Here is a 25,579-nt window from a genome sequence, read left to right as displayed (position 1 = left end):
ATTCTAGACTCATTCAGGCTCACTACTCATTCCCTCGTTGAGAACCGGTCTGAGAACGGATTTCCACCGAAGAGATGACCGATTCACGGGTTGAACATGAAACTCCCCCAGGAACAGTTAAGCTGATCGAATGGGGTGATTCCCATCCGATCAGCTGAGATGGACTTGGTGTGGTTTCCCGTTGTTTGACACGTTGTCACGCCGTCTCAGTTAAAATTCCAAACTTCTAAACATAGAAAATTTTACCAGTTTTCAAAACATCAGATCGCCTAATCAATCGAATGACTATTCGACCAGGTGACTTGTCCTTTATAACTTTCAACAATTTGACCAAACTTCAAACTATCAACACCTCGATCGAATAGCCATCCGATCGAATGGCCATCTGTCCGGATGACCATCCGATCGAATGACTGGATTTATACTACAACGAAAACTTCAAAAGTTTTGGAACAATTTACAAACACACTCACTCAATCGAATGACCAACCATTCGAATGGTCATCCGTCCGGATGACCATCCGTCCGGATGACCATCCGATCGAATGGGTGATCCTCATCCGTTCGACTCACCATTCGACACTTATCTCAACCGACACATTGTTTACGCACTGTTCAACGCTTACGCTATCGTTTTATGATCAGGCTAGCTCTCACTCGCTCCCTTCAATCTAATACAAGACTGTGTTTATTTACTAAACACATACTGTGAGTATACTCGAACCCTTTTTCGCTTAACGCACTTTTGGGTGTTACATATGATGTGTGTAAAATGCAACATATAAATTACATCAAATAAGGCATAAAACTAACCCTTTTTAAGTACTAATGTTGGAAAAAGAGTGTTTTTGTCTTCCTTTTGTATTTTCAGGATGAAATGAGCTCAAATTCACAAAAGAAGCAAAAAGACAGCTAATTCTAACATAAATACAAGAAAAGGAATAAAAGTAGACTGTCCGAACCCTCAACGGCATCCTCCCAAGCAAAAAAAGAGAAAACAGAAGCCTGAACACGCCCCGTGCTCAGCCAGCACGGGGCCGTGCCCAAGAAGCAGCAGAAAAGACAAACCTGTAGAAGCTTCTATTGCCCACCACGGGGCTGTGTCCAGTGAGCACGGGGGCGTGGCGAAAGTACAGCAGGCGCATTAATTGTAATTGCGAATTACAATTAATGAAGAGAGAGAGTGTCAGACGGGCACGGGGGCGTGTCCAGCGGACACGGGGCCGTGCCCAGCCTTCTGTTCAGCCTATAAATAGGAGTGCTTAGTTTCATTCCAATCCATCCCTTGGCACACCACCTCTCTCACACTTCATCCACCACCCACCACCAACATAACACCATCATCCACCACCATCATCTATTGTCCATCGTAGAGTGTGTGAGTCGTCTCGGGATCCAAGATTGATAGTAAGAGTTCTTGACAATCAAGGCCATGTTTGCCTAAGTCTCTTACATCACTTGGTGAAGACAAGTGTTTAGTATAATACTTTTTATTTTTAATCTTTTGCACTTTTTATTTGGTTTTGTATTAATGACTTTAATAACTAGTTGCTTATGTTGAAGGTGATCTTTCCTTATCGTTTGTCCCTGGTGTCTTGGCATTATTTTACTGTCTATATAAAATAAAAGATTTTCACCATTCATATCTCCACGGTCTATATGGAGGTATGTTGGCTACCTGGTCGGGGGTTAAGGGAACGGTTTTGTAAGGGTCTTGCCCTTGTTCAGCGTTTAGAGGTCCTGCAAGGGACCTGGGTCAAATTTAGTAGGATCTCCTTCAATGCCCATAGGTATTGGATGGCGGGGATCCAAACTCTTTGACCCCCTCATAAGTTAACTACTATTAATACTATAACCCGGCTATTTAGGACTGTATCCCTGCTGACTCAGACTACTTAGCCGAGGGTAACGTCACCGCCAAAAGCGGGGCCTACCATAATTTGCATTAATAACTTAATTCATTATCTTCCAATAATCCAACCCTTTAGGATTGTATCCTTGCTGACTCAAACTACTGGGTTGAGGGTAACGTCGCCTTCAAAAGAGGGGCCTACTACAATAACTAAGATAATCTCTTAAACAAGTGCAAAAGTGCGAAAATAATCAAAGGTTATACTAATACACGAGTCGGATCCAAGTGATTCATCTTGTCTATCTGTTTTTATTTTATTTTTATTTTTCAGCATTTAGTTAGTTTTTATTTTCTTAGTTTAAAAACATTTTTCTAACTTTTTGATTTGATTAGACGTTGAGGATAAACCGGTACTAAAAGCTCTTGTGTCCTTGGACGACCTCGGTATTTTACCAACACTATACTACGTCCACGATGGGTGCACTTGCCCATATGTGTGTTTAGTGTTAGTAAATATCGTGTTTTATAAATTTAAAACTTGGCTAAAGGTGTAAAAAGGGCTTAATAATATATCTAAATTATATACACACTACACACGCATCAAGTTTTTGGCGCCGTTGCCGGGGACACAAGGATTTTAAGAAAGTTAGGAATCAACGGCCTAATCATACTTTTATTTTTCTTTTTAATTTTTTAGGATTTTCTTAGTTTTTCAGCTTCTGCAGAGCTCAGCACGGGCCGTGCCTGGTCGGACACGGGCCGTGCCCAGCATCGTTACTGGCAGTTTTTAGTTTTCCAAGTTACAGAAGGCTGACCACGGGGCCGTGTCGGTGCAACACGGGGCCGTGTCCAACTTCCAGTAATTGGGATCTAGAAAAACAATCACTGTAATTCCGACCACGGGCCGTGTTCGCTGAACACGGGGCCGTGGTGAACCTTCTGACCAGCATTCTTTTCTGTTTTTATTGCAGGACTTGGAACCCGACGCCAATCTTACATAGTGTATGAGCTCCAGTTCTAATAAGGACATAAAAGAACCTCTAGAAGAACCCGAACGCTTTCTCAGGAAAAGATTAAAAGCTAAAAACCAAGAGAAGGTTTCGGGTGATCCACCTCCAATGGCAGACCAACGTACCCTCATGGATTATCTACGACCCACCGTAGGTAACCTAGGCGCCGCTATCAATGCTCCGAATGTTGAAGCTAATAACTTCGAACTTCGGCCGCATCTGATACAAATGCTCCAAAACTCCGCAACCTTCCATGGGCTTGCGGACGAGGATCCTCATCTACATATTACTAATTTCTTAGAAATATGTGATACCTTTTGGATCAACGGAGCATCAAATGACGCCATCCGCCTCCGAATGTTTCCTTTCTCACTAAAAGACCAAGCAAAAGCTTGGCTCAACGCCCTCCCAGCTGGATCGGTAAATACCTGGGATGAACTAGCCCAAAAATTTCTATATAAGTATTTCCCTCCCGCTAAAACGGCTAAGCTAATGACTGAAATTAATACATACTCACAAGAGGACGGGGAATCCTTATATGAAACTTGGGAAAGGTTCAAGGAGTTATTACGCAAGTGTCCACATCATGGTCTTGCGATATGGTAACAAGTATCCACTTTCTATAATGGACTGTTGCCACACACAAGGCAGACACTTGATTCTAGCTCCGGGGGACTTTTAGGTAATCGACGCCCGCATGAAATATATAACCAAATTGAGGAAATTGCTCAAACCAATTTTCAATGGCACACCCCCCGAGGCAATAAAACTATTGCCCCAGGCGCCCATAAGGTCGATGAAAGCACCTCTTTACAAGCCCAAATCGAGGCCCTTTCTTTAAAAATAAAAAAGTTAGAAATGACAAAAACAGTCTCGGTTATGGCTTGTGAAGGGTGTGGTGGGTCACATGAAAATTGGAGTTGTATGAAAGAAACGGACGATCAACAAGAATTGGTAAGCTACATTGATAATAGACCTAGGCCGTCGGGTCCTCCAACGGGAACCTACAACCAAAGATGGCGAAACCACCCAAACCTTGGTTGGAGAGAACCCGGCAATAGTAGTAACCAACAAACCCAACGAACAAACTTTCAACAACCAACAAATGAGTCACAAAATTTCACTCAACAACAAAGTGGACGAGAAAGGCTTGAAGATACTGTATCTCGCCTCATCTCCGACACTGAAAAGAAAAACTCGGAAAGATTTCTACAATTAGAATCAAATTTTAGAAATCAACAAGCTAGTATTCAGAACATAGAAAAACAATTAAATCAAATAGCTCAAAATTTTGCCGAGAGACCGCAAGGCGCATTACCTAGCAATACCGAAACAAACCCAAAAGCGCAAGTTCACCTCATCACGCTACGAAACCGCACCGTAGGGCCTGCAGAAGTGCCGCCACCAACAGAAGAAACGACACCCACACCTCTGCAGGAAAAGAACTCCCCTCCGTCACCAGAACCTACCAAAGCTCCTTGAGTTCCGTACCTCGGTAGGTTAATTCGTCAAAAGACCAATGAGCAATTCGCGAAGTTCGAAAGTCTATTAAAGCAATTGCATGTCAATATTCCTTTTATTGAGGTCCTAACCCAAATGCCCAAATACTCTAAGTTCATGAGGGACTTCCTCACTCATAAAAAGAAAAATTGAAAATTTGCAATTAGTCAATTTAGGCGAAGAATGCTCTGCCCTCGTACTCAATAAACTTCCCCAAAAGAAAATCGATCCTGGAAGCTTCACGATTCCCTGCTCAATAGGGGAGTCCCCCGTTCGTAATGCCCTAGCCGACCTTGGAGCTAGCATTAACCTCATGCCCTCATCAATGTTTAAAAGACTCGGCCTGGGAACCACGAGTCCTACAAAAATGAGCATACAACTCGCTGATCGGTCCGTCAAATTCCCGCAAGGTGTCATTGAAAATGTCTTGGTAAAGGTAAGTAGATTCGTCTATCCAGCCGACTTTGTCATACTCGATATGGAGGAAGACACCGAGGTCCCCCTCATACTAGGGAGACCATTTCTTGCCACCGCACAAGCGGTGGTAGATATGAATGACGGAACACTCACCTTGAGGTATGGGGATGATGAAGTAAAATTCGGAGTTGGGAAGAGAATAGAGGACGACGACCCGGTCAACTACATGAAGGTTATTGATTCGAGCTTGGATGCTGCTCTCCGACGGTGTAACATGGGACGCCAAGCATCCCACTCAGAAAATATATAACCTCACATTGGGTCTAGCCAAGGACCCTTATAAACGTGGCACACCACGGAGGCATTCCGCGGAACTATCCTTAGTTTAGTTTAATCTTTTAGTTTTAATTTGCAGGAATAAAACACACTCGTGGTGGTAATGGATGAAAAAGGGAACGAGAAAAATGGCCCCATGCACAAAGAACGAAGCAACCCGACACAAATCTCCATTACCGAAGGCTCAACACGGGCCGTGCTCAACCAACACGGCCCAGTGCTGAACCACCTGCAGAAAAATCGCCCAGTTCAGGTAACTGGACACGGGCCGTGTTCACCAGACACGCCCCCGTGTCCAGGCTTCTGTCTCATTTCTTTAATTTCTGTTACTGGCACCTGAACACGGGGCCGTGTCCGGTCCCCACGGGGCCGTGTGTAGACTGCCAGTAACATAAATCTTGACTTTTTAACACCACATTACACATCCAATCAACCTAAAAATTTATTTTTGGGACACATTGAGGACAATGTGTAATTTAAGTGTGGGGGGGAAACTAACACTTTGAAATTTTGCAAGTCCTAACAACAAGCCTTACACAAAACTCTATTGGAACCGCTAAACACCCCAAATTTTTTACAAAAAAAAAAAAGAAAAAAAATTTTCATTTTTTTTACTTGTCTAAAGTTTAAGTTAGGAAATCCCAAGATTAATAAGGTTATATTTTTATAAAATTTAAAACCGAAAGCGTCGTGATAACAAGAACCAACATAAGAAAATTATGAGACGGCATAACAAGTCTAGTTAAAATTTGATTATATATGCTTGATCACATTAAAACCCATTCCCACAAAAGTGAGTTTTGAGCCTTTGTTGAGCATACAAATTTACATCTTTAGACTAAATGCTCATTTTTCGTTTCTTGTGTGAATAGCCGCTTGGTTCTTACAACTCTAGAACTTGCCACGACAATTCATTCCCGGTCCTTACCAACTTAAACCCAAGTAAGTAAATGATGGAGGCATTAGGACTAACCATTTTTCTTTCTACACCACTATTTTTCAATTTTTTTTACCACCTACCCAAAACCCCCCTAGTTAACCCCTTTGAGCCTAAACCTTTCGTTTCTTTACCCTAAACCCTTTTTACCCACCAAAAACCCTTTTATTATTTTTTTTCTCACCTTTTATTTTAGTAACAAGCTCGGTTTTTCGCAAGCTCGTTCTTTTATGTGACTAAAAAAAAATGATGATGAAGTTAAAAACAAACAAAACTATGCAAACAAAAGCTTGTTTGGAGAAATACTTCAAAATAAAAAGTCACTAAAAACAAAAGTGTGTTACGAAAACCGACGCTTTTTACGCTTTTCGCCCTTTTACTAACCAATAACCCAACCACCCACCTTTAGCCCAAGCCTAACCCTTCACCCAAAAAAGTCCTCTTGATATTTACAAAGGTATAGAGTTAAAAAGGAGGAGGATTGATTGCTTGGCAAGCCTATGGAAGGCGTAAGCTCCATGCCGTTCTGGAGTGATTCACTAAAAAAATACACCTTCGGCCGAGTGTTGAGTGATTTCTCCCGTGAGGTATGTGAACTTGTATATAAATGAAATTTTAAAAAAAGGCATGTTATGCCCAAATAAGTAATTTGTCCTATGAAACGTTCTAAATAAATCATAACGAATAGGATTGTAAATAAATAAAAATAAAACCCAAAAAGATCTTGGATTCCCAACACTCTTTGACAAGCCAAAAACCTTCTCTTCTACCCATTCCATTTGAGAGTGTAAGCCACATTTAAAGAGTTTTGCTTGAGGACAAGCAAAAGTTCAAGTGTGGGGATATTTGATGTGTGTAAAATGCAACATATAAATTACATCAAATAAGGCATAAAACTAACCCTTTTTTAAGTACTAATGTTGGAAAAAGAGTGTTTTTGTCTTCCTTTTGTATTTTCAGGATGAAATGAGCTCAAATTCACAAAAAAGCAAAAAGACAGCTAATTCTAACATAAATACAAGAAAAGGAATAAAAGTAGACTGCCCGAACCCTCAACGGCATCCTCCCAAGCAAAAAAAGAGAAAACAGAAGCCTGAACACGCCCCGTGCTCAGCCAGCACGGGGCCGTGCCCAAGAAGCAGCAGAAAAGACAAACCTGTAGAAGCTTCTATTGCCCACCACGGGGCCGTGTCCAGTGAGCACGGGGGCGTGGCGAAAGTACAGCAGGCGCATTAATTGTAATTGCGAATTACAATTAATGAAGAGAGAGAGTGTCAGACGGGCACGGGGGCATGTCCAGCGGACACGGGGCCGTGCCCAGCCTTCTGTTCAGCCTATAAATAGGAGTGCTTGGTTTCATTCCAATCCATCCCTTGGCACACCTCCTCTCTCACACTTCATCCACCACCCACCACCACCATAACACCCTCATCCACCACCATCATCCATTGTCCATCGTAGAGTGTGTGAGTCGTCTCGGGATCCAAGATTGATAGTAAGAGTTCTTGACAATCAAGGCCATATTTGCCTAAGTCTCTTACATCACTTGGTGAAGATAAGTGTTTAGTATAATACTTTTTATTTTTAATCTTTTGCACTTTTTATTTGGTTTTGTATTAATGACTTTAATAACTAGTTGCTTATGTTGAAGGTGATCTTTCCTTATCGTTTGTCCGTGGTGTCTTGGCATTATTTTACTGTCTATATAAAATAAAAGATTTTCACCATTCATATCTCCACGGTCTATATGGAGGTATGTTGGCTACCTGGTCGGGGGTTAAGGGAACGGTTTGGTAAGGGTCTTGCCCTTGTTCAGCGTTTAGAGGTCCTGCAAGGGACCTGGGTCAAATTTAGTAGGATCTCCTTCAATGCCCATAGGTATTGGATGGCGGGGATCCAAACTCTTTGACCCCCTCATAAGTTAACTACTATTAATACTATAACCCGGCTATTTAGGACTGTATCCCTGCTGACTCAGACTACTTAGCCAAGGGTAACGTCACCGCCAAAAGCAGGGCCTACCATAATTTGCATTAATAACTTAATTCATTATCTTCCAATAATCCAACCCTTTAGGATTGTATCCTTGCTGACTCAAACTACTGGGTTGAGGGTAACATCGCCTTCAAAAGAGGGGCCTACTACAATAACTAAGATAATCTCTTAAACAAGTGCAAAAGTGCGAAAATAATCAAAGGTTATACTAATACACGAGTCGGATCCAAGTGATTCATCTTGTCTATCTATTTTTATTTTATTTTTATTTTTCAGCATTTAGTTAGTTTTTATTTTCTTAGTTTAAAAACATTTTTCTAACTTTTTGATTTGATTAGACGTTGAGGATAAACCGGTACTAAAAGCTCTTGTGTCCTTGGACGACCTCGGTATCTTACCAACACTATACTACGTCCACGATGGGTGCACTTGCCCATATGTGTGTTTAGTGTTAGTAAATATCGTGTTTTATAAATTTAAAACTTGGCTAAAGGTGTAAAAAGAGCTTAATAATATATCTAAATTATATACACACTACACACGCATCAACATACGTTTTCTATATCAAACCACATCAACACACAACGCAAACACTTTTAACGCTAACCGCTCTTGCATGTTATACGTGATTCAATGAATGTTTGTATGTTATGTTTACATAGTGATTGTTGCCTGACACCTTAGCAACGATAGTACTATAGTTTGGACTCAGCACTGTCGTGGACAGGGGTTGTTAAGGGGTTAACTTCACATGGTCACAGTGGTGATAATGTGTTGCGCATTCTACACTCGCAGTCATGTCGGTTGCATATGTCATTGTCGATATCTTACTTGATTCACATTTCTACGTGTTACAAGCTGGTTATGCGTAAACGCTTTCTCTACTATATGCTACTCAAACTTGTGTACTCACCTTTACATTTTATGTATTGACTTTATTTTAACGTATGTGACAGGTTGATAGGATGCTATGTTTGCTGTGATGAATCGAGTAGGTGGTCTAGAAACGTCATTCAATAAATCTGAGTCGTCAGAACAGTTTATTTTGTTTTTGAGACAATTATCTGTAATAACTATTCTTACTTTATCTGTTAGTAGTATGGGATATTAACGTAAAGGTTTTGGTAATTAATAGTTGTTGTGGATTATCTTGAACAATCTGTTTCGCTCAGTGCCACGCCCCGATGATTCGGCCATCGGTTCGGATGAGACAGATTGGTATCAGAGCCATAACTATAGGGAATTAGGAAAGACACGACCTAGTCCGGGTTGCTGTCTTAGAATTGACCTAGTCTATAGTCTAAGCACATACAGACCGCTCGAACTCGCTAAAACTACATCTTCGTGCGGACCCGCATACTACAGCTTCGCACGAAGTAGCCTTTCCTAAGGCTGGAATACTACTGCCTTTTCTAAGGCTGACACAATTCACACGTTTTTTAAAACACTCGGATACCACTATTGAGTGATTTAGTCAAGATTAGGTGTGAAAACCAAGAACTCTCGATAAAATCACTCACTCTACGCGAAATTTTTACTCTCAGCACGAGAATCTTTCGTTGAGTTAGGAGTAAAATCCATATCTCGACGAAATTCTCCATCTCTACCTCGTGGATTGCCACATTATCAGGAACGAGGTTGTTAGGTTAGGATGAAACCCGCATCTTGACAACTAGTTCCACTCTCTACTTTGGTTTTACAAAACTCTCACCAAAGTCTCGATAGATTCCAATGACTCAATTCACGTAGTAACGGAAAGGATGCGTGCCGTTCGCCATATTTTGGCGAGAGCACAGTCTATTAGGCCAAGGTGTGTACTCAAGGTCATTGGGAATAGTCGAGTCAATTTGGGTGGTAGACATGTTTCGATAGAACCCAAGACGTCCTGTCTCGATTCTAAGCCCGCAATCGCTGATTTTACCCTTTATCGCCTTTATGTGTTTTATATGTTTACGTATTTACATGTTTCGATTTGGGAGATCTGCGCTTTTCGCTCTTCTCACTCACCAAACGCGCACAACTCGCACAGCTATCGAATCTAAAACGCTAACTAATCGCAACTCAAACCAAAGAACTCACGCTCGCTATGCTACTCGCTATCGCTACTCGCCATCACTCGCTACTCTCGAACGCAAATCACGCACTTTAAAGATAGGTGAATACGTGCAAAATATGTAGGTGAATACGTGCAAAATATAGTTGAATATGTGCAAAATATGTGCTTACGTGGACTACGTGCTTCTATGCTTACGTGCCTATGTGGATTGAGTGCCTACGTGCTAGACGTGTTCCTGATGCTTTATCTAATAATAATAAGTATGGTGGTTAAATGCTAAACTTGTCTAAACCCGATATATTCGAATCTCGTCTGAATCCTATGACGATGTCTGCTGCAGACAATGTCGTCATTTGGATCACACACCCACGCGCTGCTCGTCGAAATCATGCAGATAAGCGTATTGCTTCATTGGTCGCCAAGGAAATGGCTAAAGTCATACCTCAGATCATCAGTGAGATCAACGAGGTGAAGAGCAACTCCTCTGTTGAATCAAAGAGCGACTCTCCGAAAGTACCCTTCAACTTTAAGCAATTCAAGGCCTGCGGTCCTGCTAACTTCACTGGTGAAGATGGGCCCAACGCCATGTTTCAGTGGTTTGACTCGATTGAAGTCACCCTTCGTCAAAGTAGATGCCCAGAAAACCTCCGCACTGTGAATGCTACTGGAGTCTTCCAGTCTAGGGCACTAGATTGGTGGACTGCTGAACGCAACAGGCGAGGTAACGATTGTCACACCCCAACCGATGGCGGAATCATCGGGGCATGGCACTGAGCGAAACAGATTGTCCAGAAGTTTCCATAACAATTATCATCATTATTCAGTTTAAATAACACGTCCCATACCGTGTCCCAAATAACAAACCAATTATTACAAATAACAACCAGCCAAATATTCTGTTCCGACAACTCAGATTTTAAATAAAACAAATAAATATTGTTCAAATGCTCCTAAAGACCCAGCCTGACAAGATCTACAGGCAACTATGCTCTAGTTGCTTTTTCTTGACAGACAACTATTTGTTGGGGGCCTCTAGAGCTTTATTCTAGCCTCGCTTTCCTAGCAAGCAAACATCTTAAACACCTATCACATACGTTAAAATAAAGTCAATACATATAATGTAAAGGTGAGCATACAAGTTTGATAATAGCATATAGAGTTCGAATAGTTTACGCATAACCAGCACGTACATAGAGGAAAACGAAGCATGTTAATTATCGACATGGATCTATCGATACCAATAATTGCGGGTTGACCGTCCGAGACGGTTCGCAATACATGATTACCATCGTAACCCATGCAAGTAATTGTCCTTAACAATCCCCGTGTGAACGGGTGCTGAGTCCAAAGTATAGTACTACGTCGTTAAGGAAGGTAGACAGCATTCCACGTGTAAACACAATCAACAAGCATTCATTTAGTCACGTAATACATGCAAATCGGTTAGCGTTCAAATAATTGAGTAGTGTGTTCGATAGTGATTTTGATAAGTTGTATGTAACACCCAAAAGTGCTAAAAGCAAAAAGGGATCGAGTATACTCACAGCGGTTGATTGATGGATTGAAGGGAGCGCTTGAGAGTAGGCTTAGCCTGAATAGTTCGATAGTATAACGATGAGTGACACGTAGAATGGAAATGAACGTAAGTGGGTCAAACAGCCTGGTCGGTCGAACAGTAGGTACGATCGAACGGGTTGTTCATTCGGCTTGACAGTTCATTTGGACAGTCTGTTCGATCGGCCGGTAGGCTCGATCGGCTGGACTGTTCGAGTGGGTTGTTTCTTCCCTTGAGTAGGATGTGTTTGTGTATGATGGTTTGAACTTTTGAAGTTTTCGTTGTAGTATTTGAGAACACTGAAGTGTTCTTACCTTTCAGGTCGATCGATCGAACGGTCTGTTCGATCGGTCGGCTTAACCGATCGGTTAGGAACTTCAGTAGTAGTCCTCATCAGGATGTCACTCGATCGAACAGCATACTCGATCGAACAGCATGCTCGGTCGGGTGGCATTCCAATACGTCGAACGAATTGAAAATCGATTAAGTGTTGAAGCATAGTATCTCATGATCCGAGGAGTAATGTTGACAAACAGCTGTTCGATCGAACATCATCTCGTTCAATACTATACTTCATGAAATTGTCAAAGTGTGGGGCCATATGCTAGCCGATCGGCTGGCCTGATCGATCGGCTGGCATGTCCGATCGGTTGGGCTGTTTATTCGAACAGCCTAACCGTTCGGCCAGCATCCTGACCTGGTCGGCCTGTTCGTCTAACACTTGGTTGTTTTGATTATTTGAAGTTATATTGAGGTAGTTTGACAACGAGCTGAACCATGGAACTTTCGTCCTTACTTGTTTCCCCTGCTCGGACAGGAATCACCCAAGTCCGGCCGGTGAACGGTTCGGAACTGCGGTTTAACGTTTAACCCGAAGTCGGTGAACCTCGTAGATAGAATCCGAATCTTGAACCACACAACCATTAAAATGATTAGTGAGTTGGCTCAAGCTCCGTTTCTACCGGTTTGATGGCATTGAGTGTAAAAGAGTTGAAAGAAGTTGGAAATCCTTCTTTCAATCCTTCACATCATGTAAATGTTTAGATCTTTGATAGATATTAGCTTGTTTATGTGGAAATCGGTTAGATCCGAGCTATTCATGGTGGATTGAAGCCAAAACATGATGTTCTTGAAGAACACCATCATGACATCATCCAAGAATGCTTAGATCTTGGTGATTTTGTGACAACCCGAAACCTAGAACCTTCGTTGTGTCTTGATGTGACTTGCTTGTACGTTATGTGATTAGCTGAATGATTAAACTTAATGATAATGTGAACCTTCTTATGTGATAAGTGCCTTGTTATATGTGCATTTGTATATATATGTATGTATGTGTGTTATATGTGAACCGAGAACCCGACACGAAACAACAAGGACCCGACTCGAGACCATGAGGTCTCGAGTGAATAGTGAACGAACGGGCCTTTGGGCCGAGAACCTAGTGGCCGGTTGGGCCTTTGGGCCGTAAACCCACTCGAAACCCATGAAGGGTGCACACACTTGGAACTTTGACTATAAATACACTACCTTAGTCATTTCTACCACTTTGTTGAACAAGAACACACACACACACTTCTATCTTCTCTCCCACTAGAACTCTAGCACACAAACACACCTCCAAGACTCTCGGATCTAATCGGCTAGCACAAGAACACTCGGGTTTGGAACTTCGGATCGGCACACACACACACATCACCAACCGGTTAGTATCTATCATGTTATGGTTGATTTTGTTGTGTTTTGTGATGCATGAACAAGATGATGTTTATGGTTAGAAATTACATGATGTTCTTGATGTTTATGATGATTCTAATATGCACAATGTTGATAACCGGTTAACATATATTATATGGTAAGATGTGATATTTTGTGTCTAGATGAAGTTTGAACCACTTATGTTAGTGAACATGAAATCGGGTTGCACTTGTTATGAAATCGGACATGTATGAAAACCGAGTTGTGTGTTATGTTTAGTGTTTTGATGCTTGTTCATAGTTGTGGTTGATATAAGTGTTAAAAATGTTATGAACTTGATGAAGATGGGTTTGAATGTGTGAAGAACACTTTGAATGATAGTTAAGATATGAAAACCCTTGTGATTTTGATCCACTTTGACCAATAACCTGATTAGGAAAACATGTTAGTGAAATGCTATTGGTAGTTTCCTGATTTGGGCCTGATTATATTGTACCATTAATCTGACTATCTGCATCAGCACCTGAACGTGAAAATGACAGCTTACCGACTCGCAATCACCCGTTGCGACTCGCAACCACAGCGTGATGACTCGAGACCACGCGGTTGCGACTCGCAACCATAACAGGACGAGCCGAGACCACAGGTTACGAGTCCCGTTGCGACTCGAGACCTTAGCATGATGAACCGAGACCACGGTTGCGACACCGGTTGCGACTCGCAACCACCTGAGATCAGCACACACACAGCATGACTCGAGACCATGCTTGCGAGTCCGGTTGCGACTCGAGACCACACTTTGGGCCTAAGTTGGTGGGCCGAATTTATGAACTTCTGTGCTACTGTTGACATGTTGTTTGGGCCTGTTACCACGAGCCCAACTGTTTGGGCCTTACACTTAGACTGTGGATTGCGTTTGAATGTTAACTGTGAACTGTTACTGATTATACATGATTGCCATACGTGTTGAACATTTGTGCACTACTTGGTTCGAAATCTGATTATACGTGATAACCGTGTTAGGACGTTATTGACTACTAGCGATTTGATTGACTTTCTGTGATTAACTGCCGAGCAAACCAAGGTGAGTTCACACCCTCTACAAAGCATGGGATTCCCTGGGTTGGGAACGGGGTTAAGGAACGTGGGTTCCTCGTCCTCCTTGGGCAGGACGTCAGTGGTTCAGGAATGTGATTCCTCGTCCGGATGGACGGATAAACGTACTAGACTAAAACTCTATCACGAAGTCCCTCCTTTTTGTATCGACTAATCGCCGGGCCAATGGCGAGCGGGTCATTAGTTAGATAGCGCTATTTAGGTCTGACAAGCCTCACACCGTGCCGCAGAGGACGGGCGTGAACTAATGGATCTGGGGCACGTCAATGATGATAGACATTGATGTTTTCAGGGCACATAAACATGACTACAGTCAGCAGTCGATATGGTAACGAGTCTAGTATGCACATGGGGTAGCCCCCACGGCTGGAGAGCCGGATGATGTACACATGGGGTAGCCCCCACGGCCGGAGTGCCGGAGTAACTGGGAACGAACATGTCACGTCTTTTTAAACTATGGGGTAACCCCCACGGCAGGGTGCCAGTTAAAGTAAACCGTTTTCGAAACAACTAAAACGAACGCCCACCCGTGAACTCACTCAACTAGTTGTTGACTCGTTACTACATGCTTTGCAGGACCATAGGTACTCAGTGGGAGCTTGCATGGAGGAGGATCGTTGTGGGACAGGGATTGCTACAAGACTATGATAAACTTGAAACTTTTTATGTTATAACTTTAAACTTATGCTTCCGCTTGCAACTTAAACTTGTTTGTTTTGAGACACCAATCGTGATGGTTAAACTTTTATAATTACTTATATGCTTGTTCAGTATGATTGGTGGCTGGATCCTGGTCAGTCACGCCTCCAAGCGGTAGTACTCCGCAGGTGGGATTTTGGGGGTGTGACGGATTGGTATCAGAGCCATTGGTTATAGTGAACTTGGTTTTAATAAAGGAGAAACGTTTTTTTGTTAAAACCAGACTATAACCGGAACAGTGCTCAACGGTCCACAACGACACTTCGCTCCTCATGCAAGGCTCGACGTTCTAGGTAATATGATGTATGTATATTGCCTACTTGTTAGTTGCGTAGTACATTGCTCATGGTATGCTTGATTAGTATAACTACTGTTGTTTGAACACGTGCGTGCTTATTCTGTCCTACTATCGTACTTTCGCGAACCTCTCTCACACGTGTTACTTTTATTATGAAGAACCATGTCTGGACGCGTTAACATGACACAAGCCCAGTTGACGGCTTTGATCAACGAGCGAGTTGCTGCAGCGCTCGCAGCTGCACACGCAGGAGGTATATCCTGCAGTCCGAAATTGTTCTAGGATCATTTGGATCCTACTCTCGTGAACCAACCTTTGTGTTAAACTCTGTCTTTTCTTTCACCTACCTTAGGTCAGTATGCTCAGGCACCGATGTGCACTTTTAAGACCTTTATGGACTGTCGACCCACTACTTTTAGCGGAACTGAAGGAGCAGTAGGTCTCCTACACTGGTTTGAGAAACTGGAGTCTGTGTTCGAAATGTGTGAATGCCCTGAAGCGCGCAGGGTGAAGTATGCTACTGGTACTCTCGAGGGTTTGGCTCTCACGTGGTGGAATGCTCAAGTGCAGATGTTAGGGTTGGTTGCTGCCAACGCCACCCCATGGGAAACTTTCAAGGAAATGATCAGGGAGGAATACTGCAGTCGTGATGACATTCACAAGCTGGAAGATGAATTCTACAATCTTAAGATGTCGGGGTCGGAGATTGAGGCATACACTAAGAGATCACATGAGCTTGCCTTGTTGTGTCCTACTATGGTGGATCCTCCGTATAAGCGAATTGAACTCTATCTCAAGGGCTTGGTGCCAGAAATCCAAAGTCATGTGACTTCAGCGAACTTGACTACCATCCAGCAGGTTGTACAGTTGGCTCACCGTCTTACTGATCAAGCGGTGGAGCAGAACAAATTACCGAAGCGTATAGGAGCCGCAACTACTTCTGGTACTTCTAGTGGGGATAAACGGAAATGGGATGGAACTTCAAGCAGGGGTTCAACTTCGGTGCAAACTCAGTCTCAGCAGAGAAAGACGGACGATCACAAGAGCCCCAGTCAGCAATCGTCCGGTGGTCAAAGTCATGGTGGGTACAAAGGAAATCACCCCAAGTGCAATCGTTGCAACTTACATCACAGTGGGCCATGCACCAGGGGCAACTGTCATCGGTGCAACAAGCCTGGTCATGTTGCAAAGGATTGCAGGAGCGCATATCCCGTCAACCAGAATCGTCAGCAACCTCAGCAGAACCAGCGACAGCAGCAGGGTAACAACAAAGGGTGCTTTCAGTGTGGAGCTGAAGGTCATTTCAAGAAGGATTGTCCCCAACTGAATCAGAACAACAACAACAATCAGGGGAATGGTAACAATGGGAACAACAACAATGGTGCTAGGGGACGAGTGTTCGTGATTGGTCAAGGTGAAGCAAGGAATGATCCCAACGTGGTGACGGGTAAGTTCCTTCTCGACGACTTTTATGTTACAGTCTTATTTGATTCGGGTGCCGATACTAGCTATGTGTCACTAGAAGTAAGTAAGATGCTTAAGCGTATTCCTACACCCCTGAGCGACAAGCACACTGTAGAGCTAGCTAATGGTAAGAGTTTGGAAGCCTCACACGTAGTTAAGAGTTGCCAGCTTATTCTCGCCAACCAGACCTTCGCTATCGATCTTATTCCTATTTCCTTGGGCAGTTTCGACGTTGTCATTGGGATGGATTGGTTATCCCAACACCGAGCAGAGATTCTTTGCAACGAGAAGATCGTTCGTATTCCTGGTTTAGGTATTGAACCTCTCATGATTCGTGGCGACAAGAGAAGTGCTGTTGAGAACATCATCTCCCTTCTTAAGGCCCAGAAATGCTTACGAAAGGGCCACACTGCGATTTTGGCTCTGGTTACTGATACCACAGAGAAGGAGAAGAAGTTAGAAGATTTTCCCGTTGTATGCAACTATCCTGAGGTATTCCCTGAGGAATTACCTGGTCTTCCGCCCCATCGCCAAGTCGAGTTTCAGATTGATTTAGCTCCTGGAGCCGCGCCTGTAGCCCGTGCACCTTATCGTTTAGCTCCATCAGAGTTGGAAGAACTCTCCACGCAACTACAAGAACTCTTGGATAAGGGTTTCATTCGTCCTAGCTCATCGCCTTGGGGAGCTCCAGTGCTTTTTGTGAAGAAGAAGGATGGTACCTTCAGAATGTGTATCGACTATCGCGAACTCAACAAGGTGACTGTGAAGAATCGTTATCCTCTACCGCGTATTGACGACTTGTTCGACCAGTTGCAGGGGTCGAGCTACTATTCAAAGATCGATCTGAGATCGGGATATCACCAGCTGAGAGTTCGAGAAGAGGATGTCTCTAAGACGACTTTTAGAACTCGATATGGGCACTATGAGTTTTTGGTCATGCCGTTTGGGCTGACGAACGCACCAGCAGTTTTTATGGATTTGATGAATCGAGTTTGCAAGCCGTACCTGGACAAGTTTGTTATAGTCTTTATCGACGACATCCTGATCTATTCTAAGAGCAAAGAAGAGCACGAACAACATCTACGACTTATTTTGGAACTCCTTCGGAAGGAACAGCTTTACGCAAAATTCTCGAAATGCGACTTCTGGCTTCGTGAAGTCCATTTCCTAGGGCATGTGGTGAACAAGGATGGGATCCACGTTGATCCGTCCAAAGTAGAATCTATTAAGAACTGGCCTGCGCCTCGCACACCAAAGGAAATTCGCCAATTTTTGGGATTGGCAGGTTACTACAGGAGATTCATTAAGGATTTTTCTAAGATCGCGCAGCCTCTCACGTTGTTAACACAGAAAGGCGTTGTCTATCATTGGGGAAATGCACAAGAGTTAGCTTTTCAGCATCTAAAGGATAGACTTTGTAGTGCACCTATTCTTTCACTGCCGGAGGGCACAGAAGATTTTGTGGTTTACTGTGATGCATCAATTCAAGGTCTTGGTTGTGTATTGATGCAACGAGATAAGGTCATAGCCTACGCCTCACGACAACTCAAAGTTCACGAGAAGAACTACACGACGCATGATTTAGAGCTGGGAGCTGTTGTTTTCGCACTTAAGTTATGGCGGCATTACCTGTACGGAACCAAGTGCGCCATCTATACCGACCACAGGAGTTTAGAGCACATATTCAAGCAGAAGGAACTGAATATGCGGCAGCGACGATGGGTCGAACTGCTGAATGACTACGAGTGCTCTATCAGGTATCACCCGGGCAAGGCCAACGTTGTGGCAGACGCCCTGAGTCGGAAGGACACTACGCCTAAGCGTGTAAGAGCTTTACAACTCACGATCCATTCTAGTCTACCTTCACAGATACGAGCTGCTCAGATAGAAGCACTGAAACCAGAAAACGTTAGAGCAGAAGCTCTACGCGGGTCAAGACAACGTTTAGAACAGAAGGAAGACGGTGCTTATTATGTAACAGGACGCATTTGGGTCCCACTCTATGGCAACTTACGAGAACTTGTGATGGATGAAGCGCACAAATCCCGCTACTCGGTACACCCTGGTTCGGACAAGATGTACCACGATATTAAAACTACGTATTGGTGGCCTAGCATGAAGGCCCACATAGCAACTTATGTCAGCAAGTGTTTGACTTGTGCGCGAGTCAAGACGGAATATCAGAAACCTTCAGGCCTACTTCAGCAACCAGAGATACCACAATGGAAATGGGAGCAAATTTCCATGGATTTTGTTACTGGCCTACCTAGATCACAGCGCGGAAACGATACTATCTGGGTGATCGTGGATCGACTCACAAAATCCGCACACTTTTTGGCAATCAAGGAGACGGATAAGTTCTCCACTCTGGCGGAAATATACCTCAAGGAAGTTGTTTCGAGGCACGGGGTGCCCACTTCTATCATCTCTGATCGAGATGCACGTTTTACTTCGGAACTGTGGCAGGCAATGCACAAGTCTTTTGGCTCACGTCTAGATATGAGCACAGCGTATCACCCACAGACGGACGGGCAGTCCGAGCGAACTATTCAGACATTAGAAGACATGCTTCGCGCTTGTGTAATCGACTTTGGCAACAGTTGGGAAAGACATCTGCCACTCGTCGAATTCTCGTATAATAACAGCTACCACACCAGCATTAAAGCTGCTCCGTTTGAGGCATTGTACGGACGTAAATGCCGGTCACCCCTCTGTTGGGCAGAGGTGGGGGATAGTCAAATCACTGGTCCAGAACATGTGATAGACACTACTGAGCGGATTGCTCAAATACGACAACGCATGGCGGCCGCTCGTGACCGTCAGAAGGCTTACGCCGATAAGGGCAGGAAACCACTTGAGCTCCAGGTTGGGGAGCGGGTATTACTCAAAGTTTCACCCTGGAAGGGTGTGGTTCGTTTTGGTAAACGCGGCAAACTCAACCCACGATACGTTGGACCTTTCGAAATTCTTGAGAAAATAGGCAAGGTTGCCTACAGACTGAAATTACCAGCAGAACTCGGTGCAGTTCACAACGTTTTCCATGTGTCCAATCTGAAGAAGTGTCTGTCAGATGAGACGCACGTAGTTCCTCTGAAGGAACTTACGATCGACGAACAGTTGAAATTCGTCGAAGAACCTGTCGAGATCACGGACCGGGATGTTAAGGTCCTCAAGAGCACTAGAATACCTCTTGTTCGAGTTCGTTGGAACTCACGTCGCGGCCCAGAGTTTACCTGGGAGCGCGAAGATCGGATGAAACAAAAATATCCCCAACTGTTTGAGAACAGTACAAACGCTACTGAGGCTGAAGCTACGGAATTTCGGGACGAAATTCCAGATCAACGGGGGGTGGATGTGACACCCCAGGAAAACCGGGAAAACCTTGCAACTTGACTAGCTTCCTCAGTGAGTGCCATCAAATTTCGGGACGAAATTTCTTTTAACTTGGGGATGATGTGACAACCCGAAACCTAGAACCTTCGTTGTGTCTTGATGTGACTTGCTTGTACGTTATGTGATTAGCTGAATGATTAAACTTAATGATAATGTGAACCTTCTTATGTGATAAGTGCCTTGTTATATGTGCATTTGTATATATATGTATGTATGTGTGTTATATGTGAACCGAGAACCCGACACGAAACAACAAGGACCCGACTCGAGACCATGAGGTCTCGAGTGAATAGTGAACGAACGGGCCTTTGGGCCGAGAACCTAGTGGCCGGTTGGGCCTTTGGGCCGAGAACCTAGTGGCCGGTTGGGCCTTTGGGCCGTAAACCCACTCGAAACCCATGAAGGGTGCACACACTTGGAACTTTGACTATAAATACACTACCTTAGTCATTTCTACCACTTTGTTGAACAAGAACACACACACACACACTTCTATCTTCTCTCCCACTAGAACTCTAGCACACAAACACACCTCCAAGACTCTCGGATCTAATCGGCTAGCACAAGAACACTCGGGTTTGGAACTTCGGATCGGCACACACACACACATCACCAACCGGTTAGTATCTATCATGTTATGGTTGATTTTGTTGTGTTTTGTGATGCATGAACAAGATGATGTTTATGGTTAGAAATTACATGATGTTCTTGATGTTTATGATGATTCTAATATGCACAATGTTGATAACCGGTTAACATATATTATATGGTAAGATGTGATATTTTGTGTCTAGATGAAGTTTGAACCACTTATGTTAGTGAACATGAAATCGGGTTGCACTTGTTATGAAATCGGACATGTATGAAAACCGAGTTGTGTGTTATGTTTAGTGTTTTGATGCTTGTTCATAGTTGTGGTTGATATAAGTGTTAAAAATGTTATGAACTTGATGAAGATGGGTTTGAATGTGTGAAGAACACTTTGAATGATAGTTAAGATATGAAAACCCTTGTGATTTTGATCCACTTTGACCAATAACCTGATTAGGAAAACATGTTAGTGAAATGCTATTGGTAGTTTCCTGATTTGGGCCTGATTATATTGTACCATTAATCTGACTATCTGCATCAGCACCTGAACGTGAAAATGACAGCTTACCGACTCGCAATCACCCGTTGCGACTCGCAACCACAGCGTGATGACTCGAGACCACGCGGTTGCGACTCGCAACCATAACAGGACGAGCCGAGACCACAGGTTACGAGTCCCGTTGCGACTCGAGACCTTAGCATGATGAACCGAGACCACGGTTGCGACACCGGTTGCGACTCGCAACCACCTGAGATCAGCACACACACAGCATGACTCGAGACCATGCTTGCGAGTCCGGTTGCGACTCGAGACCACACTTTGGGCCTAAGTTGATGGGCCGAATTTATGAACTTCTGTGCTACTGTTGACATGTTGTTTGGGCCTGTTACCACGAGCCCAACTGTTTGGGCCTTACACTTAGACTGTGGATTGCGTTTGAATGTTAACTGTGAACTGTTACTGATTATACATGATTGCCATACGTGTTGAACATTTGTGCACTACTTGGTTCGAAATCTGATTATACGTGATAACCGTGTTAGGACGTTATTGACTACTAGCGATTTGATTGACTTTCTGTGATTAACTGCCGAGCAAACCAAGGTGAGTTCACACCCTCTACAAAGCATGGGATTCCCTGGGTTGGGAACGGGGTTAAGGAACGTGGGTTCCTCGTCCTCCTTGGGCAGGACGTCAGTGGTTCAGGAATGTGATTCCTCGTCCGGATGGACGGATAAACGTACTAGACTAAAACTCTATCACGAAGTCCCTCCTTTTTGTATCGACTAATCGCCGGGCCAATGGCGAGCGGGTCATTAGTTAGATAGCGCTATTTAGGTCTGACAAGCCTCACACCGTGCCGCAGAGGACGGGCGTGAACTAATGGATCTGGGGCACGTCAATGATGATAGACATTGATGTTTTCAGGGCACATAAACATGACTACAGTCAGCAGTCGATATGGTAACGAGTCTAGTATGCACATGGGGTAGCCCCCACGGCTGGAGAGCCGGATGATGTACACATGGGGTAGCCCCCACGGCCGGAGTGCCGGAGTAACTGGGAACGAACATGTCACGTCTTTTTAAACTATGGGGTAACCCCCACGGCAGGGTGCCAGTTAAAGTAAACCGTTTTCGAAACAACTAAAACGAACGCCCACCCGTGAACTCACTCAACTAGTTGTTGACTCGTTACTACATGCTTTGCAGGACCATAGGTACTCAGTGGGAGCTTGCATGGAGGAGGATCGTTGTGGGACAGGGATTGCTACAAGACTATGATAAACTTGAAACTTTTTATGTTATAACTTTAAACTTATGCTTCCGCTTGCAACTTAAACTTGTTTGTTTTGAGACACCAATCGTGATGGTTAAACTTTTATAATTACTTATATGCTTGTTCAGTATGATTGGTGGCTGGATCCTGGTCAGTCACGCCTCCAAGCGGTAGTACTCCGCAGGTGGGATTTTGGGGGTGTGACAGATTTCACGGTTAGAAATCAAGATTTGAAAGATAGAAAGGTGTAGGAGCATGTTTTGATCAAGAAAGTACAAGATTTAGGATGAAAACTTACCGGAATCGGAAGAAATCTGAGAAAAGGTGAGGAGCACGAGCTGGTCGGTCAGAGAGTTTCCAAAAGTGGATAAAATGACGATGACAGCCCTATTTATAGGCTCCAAAAGAGGAAAGGGCTGGCCGATCGGCCAGGCTTCGCCGATCGGACAGCCTGCTCGATCGAACAGTCTGTTCGATCGGCTGGGCTGTTCGATCGGCTGGGCTGTTCGATCGGCTGACAGCCTGATCGATCAACAGCCTGGTTCGAGCATTCGGTGCGACGATTTTTGATATTTCAATTTCGATTGAAGACGATACGAGTACGATAGAGTTTCCTATTCAAATTACTTTTAATCCCAACCACTATATCTAACATACAATCATCTATACTTCACCCTATCCTTACGTTACCATTCGTCATAATTCGATTTCGATTGCATTCGATTTGAGCTTCGAGTTTCGATTCGAGTTTCGATCGATTCGATTGAATACCACACAAATCATAAGATAAACACGCACAGGTAACACATAAGGTACACACACACACAAGTAATATACCACCAATTTCGCATAGTTCGAGATTCGAGTTCGATTGATGATTTGATTAGCTTGATCACTGATTGATTAACTTTATCGCATTGTTACTTCCAACTATTCACAGTCCTAAGTCGGTTCGCTTCGATCAAACATTCGATTACTTTGATTCTTTCTTGATTACAACACTTACTCCACATAATACAAATAAAACATAAATCGACTAATTACAGTCACAGAAAGTCAAAGTTGACTTGGACTTTGACTTTGACTTTGACATTCGAAAACACGGGGTGTTACAGCCTCCCCTTGTTTAGGGAATTTCGTCCCGAAATTAGGCTCGAAGCTGCACAACACCGTCAATTACAAATTTGACGCTCCAGATCTTCATTTGAACAACTGCGGGTACTTGGCCTTCATGTCGCTTTCGAGTTCCCAAGTGAACTCCGCGCCTCGTTTGCCTTCCCGTCGAACTTTCACGATAGGGATGCGCGAGCGCCTGAGTTGCTTGGTTTGGCGATCCATCATTTCGACAGGCTTTTCCACGACGTGTAGCGTTTCGTTGAGTGTATTTCTATGTGTATAAAAAGAATTAGGGGCTTTAAATTGGTAGAAGTCGTAATCATTAAGAAGTTCTACCCATCGGCGTTGACGCATGTTAAGTTCTTTCTGATTAAAGATGTGTTGTAAACTCCTGTGATCGGTGAAGATCGTACACTTGGTACCATACAGGTAGTGTCGCCAGATCTTCAATGCAAAAACAACTGCGCCTAGCTCGAGGTCATGGGTTGTATAGTTCTTCTCGTGGATTTTGAGCTGTCGAGATGCGTAAGCTATAACCTTGTCTCGTTGCATGAGGACACAACCAAGACCAAGGTTGGAAGCATCACAGTAGACAATGAAATCGTTGTTTCCGTCCGACAGCGTGAGAACGGGAGCATTGCAGAGCTTGCGCTTAAGGGCTTGGAAAGCAGACTCTTGTTCAGTTCCCCAAACAAAAGACCTGTCTTTATGGGTAAGAGCGGTAAGCGGCACAACGATCTTAGAGAATCCTTCGATGAATCGTCGATAATAGCCCGCTAGTCCTAGAAATGATCGGACTTCGGACGGGTTCTTAGGCGTAATCCAGCTTTTAACTGCTTCAATCTTCGCGGGATCGACATGAATACCCTGACTATTCACGATGTGACCCAGAAACTGAACCTCCTCCAACCAGAACTCGCACTTGGAGAACTTGGCGTAGAGTTGGTTCCCCTTGAGTAACTCGAGAACCAAACGTAGATGTTGCGCGTGTTCGGCTTTCGACTTGGAATAAACCAAGACATCGTCGATGAACACGATGACGAAACGGTCAAGATAAGGCTTACACACGAGATTCATCAGATCCATAAAAACCGCGGGTGCGTTGGTTAGACCAAAAGGCATAACAACGAACTCATAGTGGCCGTATCGAGTGCGAAAAGCGGTTTTGGGTATATCTTCCTCTTGTATGCGCAACTGATGATAGCCTAAACGTAGATCGATCTTCGAGAAACACTTGGCACCTTGCAGCTGATCAAATAAGTCATCGATGCGAGGCAAAGGGTAACGGTTCTTGATGGTCAGCTTATTCAATTCCCGATAGTCGATGCACATCCTGAACGACCCATCCTTCTTTTTGACGAAGAGGACTGGCGCGCCCCAAGGAGAGGTGCTCGGGCGAATGAAGCCTTTCTCAAGTAGCTCCTGGAGTTGGTTTGAGAGTTCCCTCATTTCGGATGGCGCGAGTCGATAAGGGGCTTAGGCAACAGGGTTAGCTCCAGGAATAAGGTCTATACGAAAGTCGATATCACGACTTGGCGGAAGTCCAGGAAGATCGTCAGGGAACACCTGAGGAAATTCACGAACCACTGGAACGTCTTTGGCTTCCACCTTCTTTTTCTTTTCCTTCTCCGCTACTACAATGTTGGCCAAGAAAGTGCTGTATTCCTTGCGGAGATACTTGCTAGCTTGGACACATGTCATGAGCTTGAGACCTTTTGAAGCTGTTTCACAGCACACACATAACAAATCACCATTCGCGAGCGAAA

The 25,579-nt window shown here is 43.8% G+C and overlaps 1 non-coding gene across 1 annotated transcript; it reads right to left on the bottom strand.

The window, feature by feature from the left end:
* Nucleotides 1–3,348: 3,348 nt before the first annotated feature.
* LOC118480771 lies at nt 3,349–3,455 on the bottom strand. Its single transcript, XR_004863748.1, has one exon. It is a non-coding gene; the product is annotated as a small nucleolar RNA R71 (small nucleolar RNA).
* Nucleotides 3,456–25,579: the final 22,124 nt, after the last annotated feature.

This window comes from Helianthus annuus, chromosome 7 (assembly GCF_002127325.2).
Source record: "Helianthus annuus cultivar XRQ/B chromosome 7, HanXRQr2.0-SUNRISE, whole genome shotgun sequence".
Classification (NCBI taxonomy): Eukaryota; Viridiplantae; Streptophyta; class Magnoliopsida; order Asterales; family Asteraceae; genus Helianthus; species Helianthus annuus.
The sequence above is the reverse complement of the archived record's forward strand: the minus strand, read 5'-3'. Positions and strand labels throughout refer to the sequence as shown.